The sequence below is a fragment of the Geotrypetes seraphini genome, chromosome 9 (genome assembly GCF_902459505.1).
Source record: "Geotrypetes seraphini chromosome 9, aGeoSer1.1, whole genome shotgun sequence".
Classification (NCBI taxonomy): Eukaryota; Metazoa; Chordata; class Amphibia; order Gymnophiona; family Dermophiidae; genus Geotrypetes; species Geotrypetes seraphini.
In genome coordinates this window covers 129,316,589-129,338,237 of record NC_047092.1, presented here as the reverse complement: position 1 = coordinate 129,338,237, position 21,649 = coordinate 129,316,589, and the positions used below count along the sequence as shown (strand labels likewise).

The following is a 21,649-nucleotide window of genomic DNA, read 5'->3' as shown; positions in this document are numbered from 1 at the left end:
AAAACTGATACAGGGTATGGAAAACTTCTCATATGCTGAAAGATTGAAAAAGCTGGGGCTATTCTCCCTGGAGAAGCAGAGACTTAGAGGAGACATGATAGAAACCTTCAAAATCCTGAAGGGCATAGAAAAGGTAGACAGGGACAGATTCTTCATAATGTGGGGAACCACAAGTACAAGGGGGCACTCGGAGAAATTAAAAGGGGGCAGGTTTAGAACAAACGCTAGGAAGTTCTTTTTTTACCCAGAGGGTGGTGGACACATGGAACACGCTTCCGGAGGCCGTGATAGGCCAGAGCATGTTACAAGGCTTCAAAAAAGGTTTAGATAGGTTCCTAGAGGATAAAGGGATTGAGGGATACAAATAGGAGTTGAGCTGGGTTATAGGAATAGTCAGGGACCACTGCACGGGTGATAGGCCTGAGGGGCCGCCACGGGAGCGGACCGCTGGGCAGGATGGACCTCTGGTCTGACCCAGCGGAGGCAAATTCTTATGTTCTTATGACAGGGCAGGCAGGCCTCCCCCCTCCCAGGCATGCAGACAGGAGCACTCCTTCTTCCAGGCCTACCCCTCCAGACAGGCAGGCAGGTGTACCCCCACCCAGGTAGCTCCCAGGCAGGCCTATCCCCTCCCAGGAATCCCCCCTCCCAGGCAGGTAGGCAGGCAGGCTTCACCCTCCCAGGCGTACTCCCCAGGCAGGCAGGCAGGCCTACCCCCCCTCCCAGGTAGTCCCCCAGGCAGGCAGGCCTCCCTCCTCCAGGCCTCCCCACAGGCAGGCAGGCCTGACTTCGCTCTCCTTATTTTTAAGTTGCCCAGCAGGCAGGCAGGTCCCCGCCCCCCGTACATATCCCGGCCTCCCCCCCCCACCATTACCTTTTTAAAATTCCAAGGCCCTCCCATGCTGGACACGGCTGCCTGGAGCACTGATAGCTGATGCGGCTTCCTCAGAGTTTTCTTCCCTTGTGGCAGAGCGGCACACAAGGCTGCCGGCCTGATCTCACGCCACTTCCTGTGAGAACTCTCTTATTAAGAACTCTCATGGGAAGCGGCACAAGACCAGGCAGCCTTGTGAACCGCTCTGCTACAAAGGAAGAAGACTCTGAGGAAGCCGCATCAGCTGTCAGTGCTCCAGGCAGCCTCGTCCAGAGAGGGAGGGCCTCGGAATTTACAAAAAAGGTAACGGGAGGGATTTGGATTCTCGTTCCATAAGACACACCCTTATTTCCACAACCTTTCATAACTGAAGCCAGCTGCACACTTGAATTTTCGACCCCTGATGAAGCCATTTTAAAGGCTTAGGGCTATCAGCTTTAACAGCTACGTCCTTTGAGCAGGAGTACCGGCTAAAGAGCAAAGTAAAAAAGATAAGTGCTGGACTTCTTGCCTTATTGTTGCATTATATATTAGCACTTTAAGATTTAATTTATGCACAGAGCACTTCACAAAAAAACCCCAAATTAATTCTCAGCTCGATGAAAGATACCATCTCCCTACTTTGACTGATTTATAATCAGTGCAGGCATCTGAGAGCTAAAGAGATTTCAGTGGGGTATTTTTCGACTATAATTATTTACAATAAGTCCTGTTGAATCTGTTTGTCTTACTAGTTTGAGGACTTAGTCCATTGTGACATATTCAGTGTGGTTTCTGCTTTCCTCATCTTATTCAATTCCTTCCATCCATTGTCTGTCTTCTCTCAGCATCTTCCATTTGCTCTGTTACTGTGCCTCTCCCTTCATCCCCCCCCAATTGGTCTGGAACCCATCTTCTTCCATTTGCTCCCCCCATAGTCTGGCATCTCTGTCTTCTGCCCACTCTCGTCTTCCCCATTTCCCTTCCAGCATCTTCTGCTCATTCTTGTCTTCCCCATTTCCCTTCCAGCATCTTCTCCCCACCACCACCTTTCCCTCTCGCCACCTCACCGCCCTTCAGCACCCCCTCGTGTGGCCCAAGAATTCCCCTCTTTCCCCCTTATCTTTGTGGCACGTTAGTAGTAGGACCTACTTAGGCTCTGTGTTATAAAGAGAAGTAGGCGTCTGCTTTATAAAATACTAACAGAAGTTGTGCCTGTGTTGCAGATGCAGTTGCAGTTGCATAGCAAGGGTGGTGCCCGTGGCAATGGTGCCTCTCCCCGTCCTCTTCTCCACCCCCATGCTCTTTCCTGACCCCCCCCCATCCCCACCATGCGTGCACCCCCTTCCTTCCCACGCAAACTTGCTGCCCGCGTCATGTCGGCTATCCCTCCGATGTCACCTCCTAGGCGCAAGGCCCAGAAGTAACATCAGAGAGAGGTGACACTGATACGGGCAGAAAGCTCGTAATGCTGCTCGCACAGGGAAAAGCAAAGAGGTACGAGGGAAGAGAAGGGATGCCCACGCGCTGCAGGGGATCTGGAAGGAGCAGGGGGAGAAAGGCTGAGAGGAGGATGGGTGCCTGAACCCCTTATAAAGATTGTGCCCGGGGTAGACCACCCCTTCCCCCAAACACACACACCCTCCTTACTATGCTACTGTGCCAACGTGGACATTTACACAGGCTTTCAAGCAGATATAATTATGAGTGCGCCTGTAAATTTAAAGTTCTCATAGAGGTTAGCATAGTGTATAACTTACATACATACTTGCAAATTCTACCACTCTCTAGTTTCAAGTTGCAAGTTTATTAAAAGACTTTTTAGACTGCTTAATCAAATATCTAAGCGGTTTACAATGTAGAATTACATAAAAACATATAACTCTGTCCTGTGTCCATAGTGCCCCCTTCCCGTGTCCTTAATGCCCCCAGTGCCTTCTTCTTATGTCCTCCAACTGCCTTCCAGATTTTATCCACCCCCAAAGATATAACCCCCAAACATATTACCCAAACTCTGCCATGTAAACTTCATCATGTCGTAGCTCATGCTTTGCAAAAATTGTTTTATTAAACTACCTCCTATGACAATGGAGAAAAGAGAAGCTTGCTCTCGATTTCCAAAGCAAGCTACAAGAAGGGGACTGATATACAGCCAGTGCATCTGTGAAGATAGCCAGGTTTCTGAAAACTTCCAACTCACTTGGTTGAGTCCACAATTAGAGGAGAAATATTTAAAAACAAATTGAAAACTTTGAAGATTGGCATGAAAAGCAAACGGCGTGAATGTACATTGCCAATCTATACCCCATCCCCCTCCCCCTTACCTCCGTGGCACATCATCAAAGCAAGCCACTCAAGCTGGCCGAGCCTGCTCACCCAGAGTCGCGTGTGTGTGGGTGGAAGCCTCTCTTCTGATGCAACCGGAAGTTGCGTCAGAGGCGAAGCCTCCAACCACACACACGCGACTGCAGGCAGGCAGGCTCAGCCGACCTGAGCAACCCACTACACCAATGTGCCGCAAAGGTAAGGGGGAGGGAGGGGAATAGATTCGGTAGGTAGGAAGGAGGAAGGGGGATGCATGTGATCGGTGACCACGCGCATTCCCTCCCTTAACTACGTGGACAAGGCCATTCACCACTCCATGGGTGTCCCCGTGCCCACAGTGAGCACTTCCCCCTCCCCCACCGTTTTGGCAGGTTATCCGCGGCTAGCCATGGCTAGCTGCAGGTAAGAGCCACCGTGTCATTCTCTAATGAAAACCACAAATCCATAATGCTTTGGAGCAGATGAGTTCCTGTATATGCGTGAACCATGCTATGTCTTGCGTGGCTACCAATGAAATGCTCGAAAATAGTGAAGTTTGTTCCTAGCTTTTTATCTTGGAGAAGCAGTTGTATAATTACTTTTGAATCCACATTTATCTTCTGATATTTTATCAATGATTGTATTAAGCAGGATGTAATAGGAGTCCTTAACTCAGTGGCGTACCAAGGATAGGCGGGGGGAGGCCCGCCCCGGGTGCACGGCTTGGAGGGGTGCACAGCCGGCCAGGTCTGGGTCCTCCTGCCCTTCCTTTCTCCCGGTCCGTGCTGTTACAATCTTATCTCCCCACTGCTGCTGCGACAAGAAGTCTTCTTTCAGACGTCAATTCTGACATCGGAAAGGACGTTCCGGGCCAGCCAGTGATTGGCTAGCCCGGAACGTCCTCTCCGAAATCAGAATTCACATTGGAAAGACTTCTTGTCGGCGATTAGTTTCAGCAGTGGGGAGGTAAGATTGCAGCAGCGCGGATCGGGGGAAAGGAAGGAGAGAGACGCTTTTTTTTTCCACAGCGGGGAGGGAAGGATGTAGGCAGGCAAGCTGGCTGGCTTTAGCGCGGCAGGAAGGGAGGGAGATAGGTAGGCAGGCAGGCTTTGGGGGTGGACAAAATCTGGAAGGCAGTGGGGGGACATAAGAAGGAAGCACTGGGGGCACTAAGGACACGGGAAGGGGGCACTATGGACACAGGACGGAGGCACTGGGGGCACTATGGACACAGGACGGGGGCACTGGGGGCACTATGGACACGGGAATGAGGCACTGGGGGCACTATGGACAGAGGACGGAGGCACTGGGGGCACTAAGGACATGAGAAGGAGGCACTAAGGACACAGAACGGAGACACTGGGGGCACTAAGGACACGGGAAGGAGGCACTGGGGGCACTAAGGACATGGGAAGGAAGGAGGGAGGGAATAGAAAGGGACAATTGTTGGGCCTGAGTGCAGAAAGAAATAAATTAAAGAAAGGATACACAGTCAATTAATAGATGTCCCCTTTTGATGAAAAAAATAAATGGTCACATTACCTCCGACTTACTTTCTCTGCAACAGAGTTGGCAGCTGCGCTGAGCTGCAGGAAGGTCCCTCGATGACTTGTCTGCTGGCTGTGCTCCGGAAGAAGTAAGTTACATCGGAGGGGGGTGGACCTGGCTGCATTGAGTAGGTTTATAATGCTAGATATTATTAGCATGCATGACTAACATTTCTCTCCCCCCTCCCCCCCTTTCCAGTAGGCTGCTAAGGTCTTGCTCTGTGGTATCTTCTGCCTCAACCTACTCCTGGGGATGTTCAATCTCCAGTTTTCTCTGCAAGGCCCTCCTTGAGTTCCACCTCCTCTTAATCAGATGGAATGTTCCCATGTTCCTCTTCTTGGGATGCATCATCTGCAATCTCTTACATGGCCATCTTCATCTCCAAGCACCTGTGCAGGCCCTTAGTTGAGGATCCTGCTGGCTGCCATAGCCACTGTTTCTTGTTTTGTGACCTCCTATACATGTGATGAACCTTCCTCTGCATCCCAGCTAGGCTCACTCTCTTTCATGGGGCACTGCTGTAGCATATAGAGGATGCAAAATAGCAAGACATATGAGCTGGGACACTGGCGACACATGAATGAACAGGCATTGTCTGGAGCTGTGCATCCTACCAGCAGATAACAGTTTGAAAGCTGTTAAGCGACATATGCATATCTTTTGGAAAGATTGCATCCTTAGTTTATTGCTTATTACACTTGCTAAACCACTAGGCTTTAAACAAGAACACAACAAGTTGGAGTATGCCAGGAGATGAGCAGCAATATTCTAGACATATTGGAGATTAAAAATTTGAGACATATAAATAATAGAACACAGATTTATACATTCAGCATTAAAGATGTGATATGTGAAAGGTAGATCTAAATCTAGTTCCAGTAAAACTGTACAAAGAAGAGACAAGCTTGACAGCATTAAGAGAAACCAATATAGAATGATGATCACTATTCTAGTTTCTCTTAGCTACTTCGAATTTTCCCTTCATTCTGTAATGTGCACATTATTATTTTCTATAATTATTTTTGCTGACACTTTGGAAAAAAGTACCAGGTTCAAATAATAAAAGTAATATCCATTAGAGAAGACTAGAACCATACCTAAAGTCTGTAGCAATCTACAGATAATTACCTTCTATATAACGTAGATAAATACCTGCTTCTGAAAGTTAGTTTTCTGTAAAAATATGTGTATGTATACATATATATGTGTGTATATATATATATGTGTGTGTGTGTGTGTGTGTATATATATATATATATATATTCCACCCACTATATATTTTAACTGCATACCAGTTGCAAAATAGAAAGGAAGCCTGGGACAGAAGGAGTTGGAGGAGAGAAAAGCACAGAAAGAAAACAGGATTGACCTGTTTTGGAAGTGAAGAAAATAAAATATGAATGATTGAACAAGTAAAAGTACAAAAATAAAGGTTGGTTGTTGTTTTTTTGTTGTTTACTTCCCACACACAGAGGTCTTGTAGGCTCCACAATCTTCCCTAGTTGTACATTGTAATATGACATTTGCATCATTTGTGGCTCCTCCAGTCTATGCTTTCTTGAAAAGATGTGATGCTATCAAAGTTCCAAAGCTAACGGAAGGATAAACTTATCTTCATGCTGATAACAGTATTGTACAACGTTGCTGCTTTGATTGCATCCAGATCAAGGATGTTGTGAAAATACAAGAATGGTTATCAGGAATGGAATACTTTTGAACCATGATTTTGTTTTATTGTAAAAGGCAACTGTCTCAGGTGTCTTCTTTCTGTCAGTCCCTCGATAAACAGTAAATTTACAATCTCCAAGCTTCATCATTATGGTGTTATACAGATTCACTCATGAAATTTTTTTTATCAATGGTGTAACCTGTCTTCATGATTGATTCACTGTCCTCATGATGCTTGTACTCATAACTGGTCGATATTCAAAGCGAGTTAACAAGTCAAAAATCACCACTGACCAGTTAAATTGCTTGCCCGCAGTTACCCATTCATTTTCAGCGGCACTTAACCAGTCATCCTCACTGAAAACGAACAGTTAGCACCTAAATTAAAGCCAGATATGACAAGGGTGTCCTGGGGGTGGAGTTAGGGTATTCTGGGGGTGGGAGTTAGGTCCCAATATTCAAACTGAACTGACCAGGTTTAGTGCATAAATAGGACTGCATAAATAGCTGACTTTTCTTTATATGCTAACCCATTGCCAGTTAAGTCTGAATATTAAACAGTCATGCGTTTGCAAGCTTGTTCAAGAAAAGGACTAGCATCTTGAGGAAGATATGTTCTGAAAAAGACTAGTGAGCAGAGTGGAGACTTTTTTTTACCTAAGAATGGGAAGCTTTTCAAAAGCTACTCAGTTTCAGTGTCTGCTGTGAGCCAGAATTGTTTCCAAATTTATGAGGTTTGTTAGTCATATACTGGATAAATGGACACCTTGCTTTAGTAGGAAAAAGCTGCTCATTAACCATCACGTTTTCTCCTGGCTTATAGCAAGGAATAATATCCTCAATAAAATAGTTCTAGACATCTGAAATGAATACAAATTTATCTATTTTCAACCAAATTGATTTTGTCAACTTATGTCAAAACTATACATAATGTAAAATTTCCAGAGTCTATTTTTGCGGCAAAGTATCAGTGACAAATCTGGGTCCCCATATAGTTGATCAAAGATTTTCCATGGGAAAGTCATTTGCATATAATATTGCAATAAAAGCATCAAGTTCCTCAAAAGAGATTGTCCAATTTATTGGATCTGTCTCCTTGCCTCAGTTTTGGCATACATTTATTTTTTTATAGGATAGTGGATAGTTTCATAAATGAGGCTTTCTTGTAGTTTCCATGCTGTCCTCTTTCACGTTTTGCATAGGGTGTTGGTCCAGGAGTTTCTTTAAGTATATTTTGTTAGGCTCATCTTCATATAGCTCTATCAGAAACAGTTCACTTTTCACTGGAGTGGGAATATATATGTTATGGGTGTTCACAATCAAAAAAATAAAGATGTCCAAAAACTGTCATAAGTCCGCATATGAATGTTCTAATTGCTGAGATGTCCAAGTGCTGATTTTCAAAGCCAACTTTATGGACGTCTAGCGAGGTTTTTTACTTGATGTGCCTCCAGAGTTCCAGGGCATGTTAACGCGTTTGGAGGCATGTTATGGATGGGCTTTGGGTGGGTTAGACTTGGACGTCTTGTGATAATAATCAATCCTTTCCCAAGATGTCCCAGATGGAATTTAGATGTTTTGAGCTACACCTGTTTTAGAAGTAGCTAAGTGCCCAAAAAGGTACCCAAACTTACCAGGTGACCACTGGAGGTATTGAGTAATGACCCCCCACTTCCCCAGTGGGAAGTAACCCTCTCCCACCCCACAAAGATGTTAATGAAAAAGTACATATCTGTCTCTAGAACAGCAGCACTTGGTATGGGAAACCCTAGTAGAGCATCACAAAGGTGCCTTAAGTAACCTGGTAGGTGGGTTACCATAGAGAGGCAACCCAAACCCATAAGCCACTCTTCCCAATACATTCATGGTGGAAAGTGTGAGGCCACCAAAACCCTACCCTATTGCCATATAGGTGCCACCTGTAACCACAAGGGCTATTGGGATGGGAGATAGGAGGGTCTAGTAGGTTTGGGGGGACTCTCCATAAATTACTTCTAGCACCCTTTATGTGAAGTTCTAGCACCTTTTATGAGATGTACTTCTAGCACCCTTTATGAGATGTACTTCTAGCATCCTTTATATGAAGTTCACAGCAGTGCCCTCTAAGGTATCTCACTGCTCTGTTTGCATGTCTGTGTAGCCAATCAATCACAATGATGGCCACTCCCATATCCAAATGGTCTGGATTTGGACTTTTGTAAGTTGGACATTTCTGTGGTCAAAAATGGGTTATAAAATTAGGTATCCTAAGGGTTGGATGTCCTGTTGGCCAAGACCTCTAACTAGGTGATTAAAAAAAATTGGACTTTGAGCGATTTCTGTGCTTCCGACTTTGGACATTTGCATGAAATGTCCAAGTCGGACTTAGCCAACCTTTTTGAAAATGGCTCTCCATATCGTCTTCTAGCCCATCCAAGAACGTACAGGCTGTTTTGAAGGTACTCCTGGGGTGGTGTCAGTACTTAACTGGTTAAGTGCTGATATTCAGCATTTAAGCAGTTAGGATAACCACATAAATAGGACTTACAAATTAAACTAAGTCATACTCCAATCCCATCTGTGACCAGTACAAAAATATTAGGGGTAATTTTGGATACAAATCATTCACAAATCTCAAGGGTAGTGAAAAATTCTTTCTTTAAACTACGTCTGATTAGATCAATTTACTCTTTGTTATTTCTAGAGGTTTTAAAAATCCTAGTACATTCTCATGGTATTCAACAAATCGATTGTTATAATTCTCTTTACGCTGGATTATATCAGAAGGATATTCAAAGATTGCAGATAATACAACTATTAGAGTAATTCACAAAAATTGATCATATATAATCATTCATGAAAAACGCTCATTGGCTCCCTGTGAAATACCGTATTGTATACAAATTACTTCTTATTACATTCAAGGTACTGAATACAGACGAGCGACCTTATCTAGCATGGCTGTTGAACCCATATGTAATGGGCAGAAATTTGAGATCTACCAATAAGCAATTGCTTATAATTCCATCATACAAATAAATTGTATATGAACATTAACAGTCCAAAGTATTAGAATTCGATACCATTGGCACTTAAATAATAATAACTTTATTTTTGTATATCGCAATACCACAGCAGTTCAGAGGTGTTTACAGAGGAAGAGACTGTATACAGGCAGCAATGTTACAGAAAAGACTTTCAAGTTACATTAGCAAGTCAAGAGTAGTCAGGTATATCCGGAGGCATATTAGAGATACAAGGCAGGAAGGGAATCAGAGAAATTTATCAAAGAGATAGGTTTTAATTGATTTCCTGAAGGTTTGGTAGGAGGATGCATTTGAAATGAGGGTGGTTAGACATTTATTCCATTTGCCTGCTTGGAATGACAGAAATCTATCAAGGAATCTCTTGTAGATACAGCCCTTCAAGGATAGGAAGGCAAATAGGTAGGTACTACGTGTGCAGGTGGTGCCTGGAAATTCAAAATGGTGCGACAGGTAGATTGGGGATGAACCTGTTTAGGTTTTGAAGCAGAGGCAGGCAAACTTGAAGATGATCCTTGCAGTCATTGATACGTCCTTGAAGATGATCGGCAGTCATTGATACGTTCAAGGAAAATGTAAAAACCTATCTTTTCTCAGATGCATATTCTCAGGTTTAATGTGTAGCACTATTGGTATCTTGGAAAACAGAAGAATATCCCTAATGTTAATTTTTTATTTCTTTGCTAAATTTAATGTATTTCTCCTTTTGAACCCTAATTTTATGTATTATGTATGGTTATTTTTGTGCATTATATTGTTATTTTATTATGTTTTAGATTGTAAACACCCTGAACATTCTCCCTAGGGTGGGACAGAAAATGTTAAATAAACTTGGAAACTTGGATCTAGAAACTTGTAGAAATCTTCCATCGTGGTCTCTCTTAGATGGCTGGTTACATAAACACACACATGCTATTCTAATCAATGAGGGTCTTGAATCATATGTTGTGCTTTCAAAAGACTGATTGTTTGCTGTTATCACTTTCCCAAATCTTTGAGTTAGCTATATATCCTCATTGGAATCCAATCCACTACTATTCATGCTTTCATGTTCAGTTCTTCATCCAAAACTTGAAATTATTTTAGAACTTCTAGAACTGTAAAATGATAGCCTTAAGGTATGTTTACAAAAAAAAAAAAAAAATAATGCAAGGGACAATACTGGTCAAACACTTTAGAATATAGAAGGAGGTAACCCATTTTGAGCTCTCTGGGGAGGACGGGTTATAAATCAAATTAAATAAATAAATATTCAATGTAATTTAAACAGCCAGAAATGGCTTCAAACCATTTAAATCATTTGTCCAGGGCTAAAGGGGGCATATTCTGTGGCACTTAACTGGATAGTGCAAACTGAAAATGCCCAGTTTATATCCAATCCAGAACTGGCTATTTTGAAGGCACTCCTGGGGTGGAGTCAGCACTTAACTGGTTAAGTGCTGATATTCAGCAATTAAGCAGTTAGGACAACCACATAAATAGGACTGCATAAAACGTAGTCCTATCTTTATGTGGTTCACCATGGTACTGTGCAGTTAGGCTCAGATTCCCACAAAATACTAGGACTAGGAGGCATGCAATGAAGTTACTAAGTAGTAGATTTAAAACAAACTGGAGAAAATATTTCTTTACTCAGCGTGTAATTAAACTCTGGGATTTGTTGTCAGAGAATGTGGTGAAATCATTTAGCATAACAGATTTTAAAAAAGGTTTAGATAATTTCATAAAAGAGAATTCCATAGGCCATTATTGAGATGGCATGGGAAAATCCACTGGTTATTCCTAGTATAAGTTGCATAAAATCTTTTTTACTCCTTGGGATCTTGACCTGTGTTGGCCACTATTTGAAACAGGATACTGAGCTAGATGGACCTTTTGTCTGTCCCAGTATGGCAATTCTTATGTTCTTATAATCAGAAAACAGAAGAAATACAAGAAATATTGCCAAGTAGGACTGCACAAAAGTCAACCTTAACTTTGCCCAGTTAGCTAAATATCAGCCAGCACTTGCAAAACATCTATGTCCACGTTGACAGAAATGTTGGATGCCAGATTTAGGGCTCCTTTTACAAAGCAGCGCTAGCAGTTTTAACGTACGCACCAGATTAGCTATAGCACGCGCTAACTGGAAATCTACCACCTGCTCCAAAGGAGGCGGTAGCAGCTAGCACATGCAGCAATTTAGCGTGTGCTATTTCGCGCATTGAGGCCCTAGCGCAGCTTTATAAAAGGAGCCCTTAGTCCAGCATTGAATATAAGGGGGCACTGAAAAGTTCTCAGCCCAACCAAGAAGAGAATGATGTGGATATGGTTCAATTGAATCAATGATCTGAAACCATGTCAAAACGTAGAATTTTGTTTCTGCAAATTGGCACTTACTGCCTCTTTCACAAATGCATGGGTTTTAGTGCCAGCAACGGTGCTAACTGCTCTGACGCTCATGGAATTCCTATGAGTGTCGGAGCAGAGACTGCCACTGCCAGCGCTAAAACCCGCACTATGCATTCGTATAAGGGGGTTAATGAAATAAGATAACACTCTTTTCAGCTACAGTGGCAAAATAACGCTCAGAATTTAGGAAGTTGGTTGGTTGGGCAGAGAACTTTTCATATTAGGGTTAGTTTCATCTAACAGTAATCAGCAGCTTTAAAACTGGTAGTTGTTGGGGGAGGGGGGTAGCTTTTAAGCATCAACTGCCAAAATGCCAAAAAATCCATTTTGCCTAGCATAGCTTGACCTTATACCTAAAGCTTAATAAGAAAGCTAAAAATAAGTCTAAGTGAAAAGACTTTCTGGATGCTTCTTAACTAGAGTTGACTGAAGCAGCATTTACAAACCCCTCTCCAAACAAATATGTACTTTTTGTCTCTATTCAAAGTAAACCAAGGTCAAAGTCAAGTATTGGAAGTAGGGTCATATCACCCCCTGAACCAATCAATAAATAATATTCTTCTCTGGCTGAATCTCAGCGAAATGTTAGCATAGCTCATTTGTCATCTTTATCTCTCTCTCCTACCCCTCTACTTCCTGCCAGAGTTCAGGGCCTCTAAAACAAATGCAACAGCTACAGCAGCATCTCACTAGCAAAAGTAAAAAGATTATTCCTTCTCAGAGATAAATTAGAAAAATAATTTTGCTTGGTTGTGCATATGATAAAGATGTCTGTGAATCATGGCAGATAAGACATATTTACTTATCAAAAATAAGTTTTAGACAAGAAAAACAAAGTAAATATTCTATCAACGGTGAAAATTTCCTAGGGTTATACATGAGTACTTTTCAGATATTACAAATACTATATACTATATTGCTTTTTTAGGGCAATGATTTGTATTTGAAAAATGATTGTCTAGTCTACTTTAGCCGTAAAATGTAATGTTACTACTGTGCTGTTAGTGTGGCACTGCTCATAATATTGTGTTATCTGGATTAGTATCAATATAGCAATATGGTAATGTAATTGATTAAAATGAATTACCATAGTCTTCTTTTCGTACTACTCAGGCATATTTTTTAATTTTTATCTGTAATCTTCCTACATCAAGATAGCGTATAAACAAAACCTATGTAATAAAATTAGTATGTAAAAACATTTACAATATATAGAAAGAAACAATTTAACACATGGAGGGGCATAATCAAAACAAGCATCTAAGTCAAATATGGTCATATTGCATTAGATGCCCAAAGTCGGCAGTGGGAAAATGCCCATTGTCGAAAAATACATCTAGAATATTATTATTTTTGACAAAAATTGTCTATCTTGATGTCCAGGCTATTGCTTGTCCAGACCACCAGTCCATCCAAGGTAGAAGACATAGTGTGCCATATCGACAGGATCCTCAACAGTGTGGAAGAAGAAGATACGGCGGTGGTGATCCATGTGGGGACAAACAATAGGAACAATTTAACTACAACAGGGAAGTACTGAAGGACCAGTTCTGGATGCTAGGAAGGAAGCTGAAGACCAGAACGCAGAGGATAGCATTCTCGGAGATCCTGCCGGTACCCAGTGCAGATGAGAAGAGGCAGATGGAGCTGCAAGCAGTCAACGCGTGGATGCGGTGCTGATGTGAGGAAGAAGAATTCCGCTTCATGCGCAACTGAACAACATTCTGGGGGAAGAGCAAGCTCTACATGAAGGATGGACTCCACCTCAGCAGAGACGAAACAAAGCTACTTGCATGCAACATCAAGAGAGAAGTGGACAAGTTTTTAAACTAGGAAGAAGGGGAAAGCCGACAGTCGACAGAGTGAGAGAGTCAATGGTTCGAAAACTAGTATACCCAGAGGATACCATGCAAGAAGATAGAGGGAAAAACTCACCGGATTACAGGCAAGAGAGATCGAAAAGGACACAAGAGGGAAGGAAATGCAAGAAAGGAAAAAGCTGTAAACTCAAGTGTATGTACACAAACGCAAGGAGCCTTATAAATAAGATGGGTGAATTAGAAGCCATAGCACAAAAAGATATCGTTGACATCATAGGCATCACAGAAACATGGTGGACTGAGGAAAACGTCTGGGACACTGTGCTACCAGGATACAAACTATACCGCAGAGACAGAGTGGCTCAAAAAGGTGGGGGCGTTGCCATATACGTCAAAGAAGAAATTGAATCTGCTGGAGAGAACACGCCACAACTGATGGATAATTTAGTCTCTATGGGTCAAAATTCCAGGAACAAATGGCCTGGAAACGAATATCGGCATCTACTACTGCCCCCCAGGGCTGTCCAAAGAAATTGATGGAGAAATGACAGACGAGATTAAACGCAACTGCAAGGGAGGCAACACAGTTATCATGGGTGACTTAAACTATCCGGGAATAGACTGGAACCTAGGCAACTAGGCATTAGAGAGAGCAAGTTCTTGGATGCTGTAGGCGATTGCTTCCTGGAACAACTTGTCAAGGAAAATACTAGAAGAAAAGCAATTCTGGACTTAATTCTAAATGGCCTGCAAGGACCAGCACAAGATGTAGAAGTAGAAGGGATGATGGGAAACAGCGATCACAATATGATCCGCTTTGATCTGGACGCAGGGGAGAAACATTGATCCAAAATGACAGCCATGGCACTGAACTTCCGAAAAGGGAATTACGAAGGGATGAGGCTCATGGTAGGGAAGAAGATTAAGAAGAGGATAAGCACTGTAAAAAAGCTAGAGCAAGCTTGGTCCCTTTTTAAGGACACAGTCACCGAGGCGCAAAATCTATATATACCGCGTATCAACAAGGGATCTAAGAAGAAAAAGAACAAAGAACTGGCGTGGCTCACTGTAGAGGTGAAGGAAGCGATCAGAGACAAGAAAACTTCATTTAAGGAATGGAAAAGGTCAAAAGCGGATGAAAACTAGAACAAGCATAAACAACATCAACGCAGGTGCCATAAGGCAGTAAAAGGGGCCAAAAGAGACTATGAGGAAAAATTAGCCAAGGAGGCGAAGAACTTCAATCCGTTCTTTCAATATATTAAGGGGAAACGACCCGCAAAGGAAGTGGTGGGACCGTTGGATGACCATGGAATAATGGGAGCACTAAAGGAGGACAAAGCAATCGCTGACAAACTGAACACATTTTTTGCATCTGTATTTACCGAAGAAGATGTACACAGCATACCGGAACCCATCAGGCTATATGCTGGAAATGAAGACGGAAAGCTGACAGGATTAACGGTCAGTCTAGAGGAGGTATGCAGGCAGATTGATAGGCTTATGAGCGATAAATCCCCGGGACCGGATGGTATCCATCCGAGGGTCATCAAGGAACTGAAAGGGACCATAGCTGAACTGCTTCAACTAATAGCCAATCTGTCGATCAAATCGGGAAAGATTCCGGAAGACTGGAAGGTGGCGAATGTTACACCGATATTCAAGAAAGGTTCGAGGGGAGATCCGGGGAACTACAGACCGGTAAGTCTAACCTCGGTACTGGGAAAGATGGTAGAATCACTGACAAAAGACAGCATCATTGATCACCTTGACGGACACGGGCTGATGAGGACCAGTCAGCACGGTTTTAGCAAAGGCAGATCGTGTGTGACGAACTTGCTGCACTTCTTTGAGGGAGTAAACAGACAGATAGACAAGGGCGATCTGGTCGACATTATATATCTAGATTTTCAGAAGGCGTTTGACAAGGTTCCGCATGAACGACTACTTCGGAAAATTGCAAGCCATGGAATTGAGGGTGAAATACTCACGTGGATTAAAAACTGGCTGGAGCATAGGAAACAGAGAGTGGGGGGTAAATGGACAATACTCGGACTGGAAGAGCGTCACCAGGGGGGTGCCGCAGGGCTCGGTGCTTGGACCCGTGCTTTTTAACATCTTTATAAATGATCTGGACATAGGTACGACGAGCGAGGTGATTAAATTTGTGGATGATACGAAGTTGTTCAGAGTAGTAAAGATGCAGGGGGATTGCAAAGATCTACAACGTGACATAATCAAGCTAGAGGAATGGGCATCGACATGGCAGATGAGGTTCAACGTGGATAAGTGTAAAGTGATGCATGTCGGTAACAAAAATCTCATGCACGAATACAGGATGTCCGGGATGGTACTTAGAGAGACCTCCCAGGAAAGGGACTTGGGAGTTCTGATCGACAAGTCAATGAAGCCGTCCACACAATGTGCGGTGGCAGCAAAAAGGGCAAACAGAATGCTAGGAATGATAAAGAAGGGGATCAAGAACAGATCAGAGAAGGTTATCATGCTGCTGTACCGAGCTATGGTACGCCTTCACCTGGAGTACTGCATCCAGCACTGGTCACCGTACATGAAGAAGGACATGGTACTATTCGAAAGGGTCCAGAGAAGAGCGACTAAGATGGTTAAGGGGCTGGAGGAGCTGCCGTACAGCGAAAGATTAGAGAAACTGGGCCTCTTCTTCCTCGAACAGAGGAGATTGAGAGGGGACATGATCAAAACATTCAAGGTACTAAAGGGGATAGACTTAGTAGATAAGGACAGGTTGTTCACCCTCTCCAAGGTAGGGAGAACAAGAGGGCATTCTCTAAAATTGAAAGGGGATAGATTCCGTACAAGCGTAAGGAAGTTCTTCTTCACCCAGAGTGGTAGAAAGCTGGAACGCTCTTCCAGAGGCTGTTATAGGGGAAAACCCCCTCCAAGGATTCAAGACAAAGTTAGACAAGTTTCTGCTGAACAAGAACGTGCGCTGGTAGGGCTAGTCTCAGTTAGGGTACTGGTCTTAGACCAGAGGGCCGCCGTGTGAGCGGACTGCTAGGCACAATGGACCACTGGTCTGATTCAGCAGTGGCAATTCTTATGTTCTTATGTTTAAACCACATTTTTGACCAAAATTTTGTCCAAGTTCCAAACGCCCAGAAGAAGACCATTTAGACATGGGAGGGGCCAATTTTGTAATGGACTGGCCACCGAGACATGGCAACAGAGCAGTGTTAACTCTTGCAGAAACCCTGACCACACACCACATTAAAATGAATTCAAATCCACTGTTTAGTAATTCTGCAGCATGCACAATTTTTTTTTTTTAATTCAATTAATTTTATTAGAATTTTCAAATAACAATAAATGATGAATAACACAAATGATGAACAAAACAGATTACAATAGCAATTCACAAAACAATATCGTTTACAAAAATAAATATACTTATAGGGCTCCTTTTACAAAAGTGTGTTAGGGCCTTACCGTGCGATATAGCGCACGCTAAAATGCCGTGCGTGCTAGCTGCTACTGCCTCCTCTTGAGCTGGCAGTAGTTTTTCAGGTAGCGCGCGCTAATCCGGTGCATGCACTAAAAACGCTAGCGCACTTTTGTAAAAGGAGCCCATAGCGTTTACTCTAAGGCCAACCTATATTAACACAAGAAACTAACAGCATGCATAATTTTTAAAAAACAAAAATGCTTTAGCCAAGTGGCTACCATAGGAAAAGTTGTATCAGGTCCAGGGAGTCTACCAGCACCCCAGCTCTCCTCCCAATCTGGCTATTCAGCCCTGGATACCTTTCTGCACTAGCCTCCCCCAACCCTGACCCGATTAATAAAAATTATAGCTGGTATCTAGAGAAGGATAATATCTTGGATTTATATGATTTGAATATGGACAATTGATTTCAGTCACATTGGGGTGTTTTTAAGACAGTATTGTAAAAAAATGTAATTGATGTGATTAATGCGGTGACTCCTGTGCCCTGCCATAGAATATCCTGGTTAGATTCAGATTGCATTGGTCAGCAGCTTTAAAACAACTGACTGTAGTGGGCTAAACATCAGGTGATTGATTCTTTTGACCCTTCCTATTAGACCAGTGTATTGGATGCAATTTAATCAGCAGGTAATCTGCTTCCTAGAAAGTGGTAGATATACAATGAATGGGGATGAGAGATAATAAGTACGTATCTCTGTTCCTGAAAACTTTGTGTATGCATCCTTGTAACCCATTCTGTGTTCCTGGGCAGGACGGGCTATAAAAATAAATGAATGACCAAAGGAGCTGTGGCATTCTGGCCACAGTTTGGTAGCCTCTGGTCATATTTAACCGTGGTCTCACGGCTTGGCAGGAGGAACTGGTAGAAATTGTCATGGGGCTGTCAATATCTCAACAAGCCTGTTTTCCCTTTCTTTGCCTTTGTTTATTTTTGCTGGTTGGATGGTTTGTGAATGGCCTGGCTATCAACATGTAAAGAGCAGAAAGAAAGAGACATAGAACTGAATTTTAAACAAAAGCGCCATTTTGCATAGCACCCTCCCCCCCCCCCCCACACACACACACACATACAATACAGTATGTTATTACTGTTACAGCAATTGTCTCTAATAGCCATACTACTTTTCTCAAGATGTCTGTCACTAGTATTCCGAAATTTAATTCTACATGCATATCATGTACTGGATATCAAATAGACTGATTCACTAGGATAAATCTTAAAAGGTAAACTCAAGATTTCTAGCATATCTCCCACACTTCAGCAGCTGCCTAAAGAAAAGTATCTGTAATAGTAGCATACTTTGTAGGTTAAAGAGTCTGTTTTTGCTCAATGTTGAATAATTTTGCATGGTTAGAACACAGAACACCCCATTCAGGAGAGAAAACTGTGGTACAATATGACATTTTACTGTTGCTTAGTTTCTCCTCAGCTTAGCAACTTCCCCCAAGATGAACAGATTTAATATACTGTCTGTGGTTACAGTTAAAGTAGTTTACACATTAACTTGTAACAGTAGGGAAAAGTATGCAGTATAATGCTTATTAAATGCTAATTTGTAGAAATGAAATTCTATGAGTTGACATTGGGCTCCTTTTATGAAGGTGCGTTAGCGTTTTTAGCGCATGCACCAGATTAGCGCACGCTATAGCACGCGCTAGCCGAAAAACTACCGCCGGCTCAAGAGGAGGCGGTAGCGGCTTGTGCGCACTATTCCGCGCATTAAGGCCCTAATGCGCCTTCGTAAAAGGAACCCATTGTTTCAGATCCTTGATTGACCCATATCCACATCATTCTCTTCTTGGATGGGCTGAGAACTTTTCAGCAACCTCCCATATGGCAGGACAATAATATCTATAGAAAATTGCCTGTGGATGAATGACATTGCCAAAATAAATTAGTCTGTGATGCTGGCCCTATATAACTTATATGGAGACCAGGAAATTCTATGGGCCAAATATTAGAAGATTTATGTTAAACTAGATCACAAAGTTGGTCTATTAACATCCTTCAAAAGTGATTCCCACATTTCCTTTAATCTCACCCAATAAATGTCAGTTTCTCAGACTTTTCGAAGACCCTTCTACATATAATAAGAACATTTGCATAATATTTTATAGAGGTTTGACATGGCACTGTATGTTCCATTGTTAAGAGATAATATATTCCTGTTCAATTTCAGATATTTTAGGAAAGAATTGATATCCCAACCCTGCCATTAGCAGTGCCTTAATTGGATATGTTTGAAAATTTGCTATGGAGGAACACCGTATCTGGCAGAAAGGTCAGTAAACATGAGAACAGTGTTATTCTCCATAATCCCTATTTTTGCCAGCCAGGCCAGTTTATGGATGTATTATTAATGTGCAAACAAGTGTTAAAACGACTGTAAGAATTCAAAAATTTTCAAAAGGGAGAAATGGAACCTTCTCCAAAATCTGAAAATCCTTAATGGTGGCATTTATAGACTCCAGCACAACAAAGAAAAATGGGGAAACCCAATAATCCACAGTGAAAACAATCCACTGATGAAAACAAAAACAAAAAAACTGTGGATATAAATGATCTGGATTTATATCACTTTATCATTGTACTTTTTTAAATTGAATTTTCATGTTTTTATATGTCAGTGTTTAATAAATTATCTCCAGAACATCTGTATCCACAGTTTTTTGTTTTTGTTTTCATCGGCATTTATAGACTCAGGATCATGAAAAACTGCTGGCCATTTCAAATGGGGCAAGTATGCAATTTGGTTTAGTAGATCTATAGCTTTTTCCAGCTGAAATCAAGAGAAGTGCATCAAAATATCCATAGAATCAGATAGCCACCCCACCTCCTATCATGAAAGAACAGCTACATTTTCCCTAGCACTGTGGTCTCCAACCTTTCACAGTTAAAGGGCTGCAGTATGAATATGAAAAAGTTCTGAGGGCCACCAAGAGATTTCAAGATTACATATTCTAGTAATTTTGTAATCTGCCTTGACCTGTTTGTTCAGTCTGGGTATTAAACATTAAAAATTAATACTAATATTGATTCTACAACACTGCAAGGATATATTTTAAAAACCTACTTTATTTTGGATTGTCAACAGTAGAAAATTCCATCAGTGAGACACCCGAGTAACACACTTAAGAGATTGTTTGCAGTTACTATATCGTGGCCAAGTTTGAAATAAACACATTTATAGAATTTGACGAGCATTTCAGTCAACCTTTTGAGGGCTGCAATGGAGGACTTATGTGTTGGAGACCACTGCTTTAGCATCTTTAAGAGTGCAAAGAACAATGTGTGGATATTTACTTTTCCATATGAATTTGGCAAAGAGATTAGGTAAGGATTTATAAAATAAAGATCATTATCATCATCTTAACAATTTTAAGCTGGCCCCACTACAATAGCATCATAGGATTCCATTGCTGTATGTCATTATTAATATCTCTAAGGATAGAATCCATTTTAACTTGCTTTAATTGTTCTCTTTCCTTAATAATGTACATAATCTGTACAGGGGCCCACTTAAATCATGCACTACCCATATCCCTACAGGTTGCCCTATTATTCATCAAAATTACTTCAGTTTGCCCCAGTTAATCTGATATCCTGAAAAGGAAGATCATTTTTGTACAATGCATATCAATGCCTGCAAAGACTTCCCAGGTTTGTCAGGAACAAGAGTATGTCATCAGCAAATGTCATTAGCTTATATTCACACTGATGAAATGTAATACCCTTCATCATATCATCAGATATCATTTCAATCAAAAGTCATCCAAGAGCCAAATTGAAAAGTAGAGGGATAAAGGACATCCTTGTATTGCTCCTCTCCCTGCCTAGAACAATATCTTTAAAATGACAATTAGTAATTTGATCTGAATATGGGACAAGAGAAAAATACCTCTACCTATTGGGCAAATTGCTCACTACAGGCAAGTCATCATAACACCCTTAATAGATAGGGCCAGCCCACCACGTAAAATGCCTTTTTTGGTATCTAATGATAGTCATGGTGAAGGTGTCCTTCCTAGTAGCCACAGTGAGCAAGTCCTGAAATGAATGTATATGGTCATCAATAAACTCATGAAACGTACTTTATTATGAATAATTTGACACAAAACATTTTCCAACTTATTAAGTAGTATAGACATAATCTTATAATCTAAATTTAATAAGGAGATTTGACAGTAGTTTTTATCCTGGTGTGGTCATGCCCAGGTTTTGGGAAATTAACAATTTGGGCCTTCGTAAATCTCCTTTTACATTCCAAGTTAGCTTGAAGATAGAGCAACATGTTGAGGGCCTGGAGGAATTGACAAAAGAAAATAGGAGGAACAACTTAGAATATTAGGTTTTCCAGGAAACAGTGAGGCATCAGATGATACCACCATCCAAATATTACCATTTGACATTCATGTGCCATAGGTATAGATATCTAAGATCCTTTGTTTCCTTTAAAAACAAACAAAAACAAAACACAATTTGGGCATGCATTGTTCATTGAGCTGGTCTTAATTAGCCAAGGCCTTGTCTTATCTAGTGCCATATGTACCCAGCTAA

At 41.8% G+C, this 21,649-nt stretch overlaps 1 long non-coding RNA gene across 1 annotated transcript in view; it reads left to right on the top strand.

Moving 5' to 3' along the window:
• The first annotated feature begins 4,741 nt into the window (after positions 1 to 4,741).
• Positions 4,742 to 21,649, top strand: part of LOC117366293 — a 78,299-nt gene continuing 61,391 nt past the window's right edge. The window contains exons 1-2 of the long non-coding RNA XR_004540554.1: positions 4,742 to 4,793; positions 19,272 to 19,373. This is a non-coding gene — a long non-coding RNA (uncharacterized LOC117366293). The remainder of the gene's footprint in view (positions 4,794 to 19,271; positions 19,374 to 21,649) is intronic.